Here is a 361-nt window from a genome sequence, read left to right on the forward strand (position 1 = left end):
ACTCCATTGGATCAAAGAAAAAAAAAATCAATATCCTGTTTTCCTGAACCACAAAACTACTAATTGCCTTTAAGTGGGCAATATATTTCAGTGAATTTAGATGAGCTAATTGCCTCCTTTCCCCTTCCAGAAGCCTCACATAATGCAAGAATGGGAAGTTGCCTCTCCTTTTATCAAGATTGCTTCAGGAGGAGCATAAAATGTACGTCCTGGAGGTAAACCAAAGGAAGAAGTGACGAAAGGAAACAATGAGCAAAAGAGACATAAAATCTAATTTAAAAGGTAGGAAGAGATGTAGCCACTTTGAAGATAACAGGAGTTGAAAATCATCAGAAAATGTGCCCATGGATCCCTGCCGCCT

The sequence above is a fragment of the Crocuta crocuta genome, unplaced genomic scaffold, assembly GCF_008692635.1.
Source record: "Crocuta crocuta isolate KB4526 unplaced genomic scaffold, BGI_CrCroc_1.0 scaffold189, whole genome shotgun sequence".
NCBI lineage: Eukaryota > Metazoa > Chordata > Mammalia > Carnivora > Hyaenidae > Crocuta > Crocuta crocuta.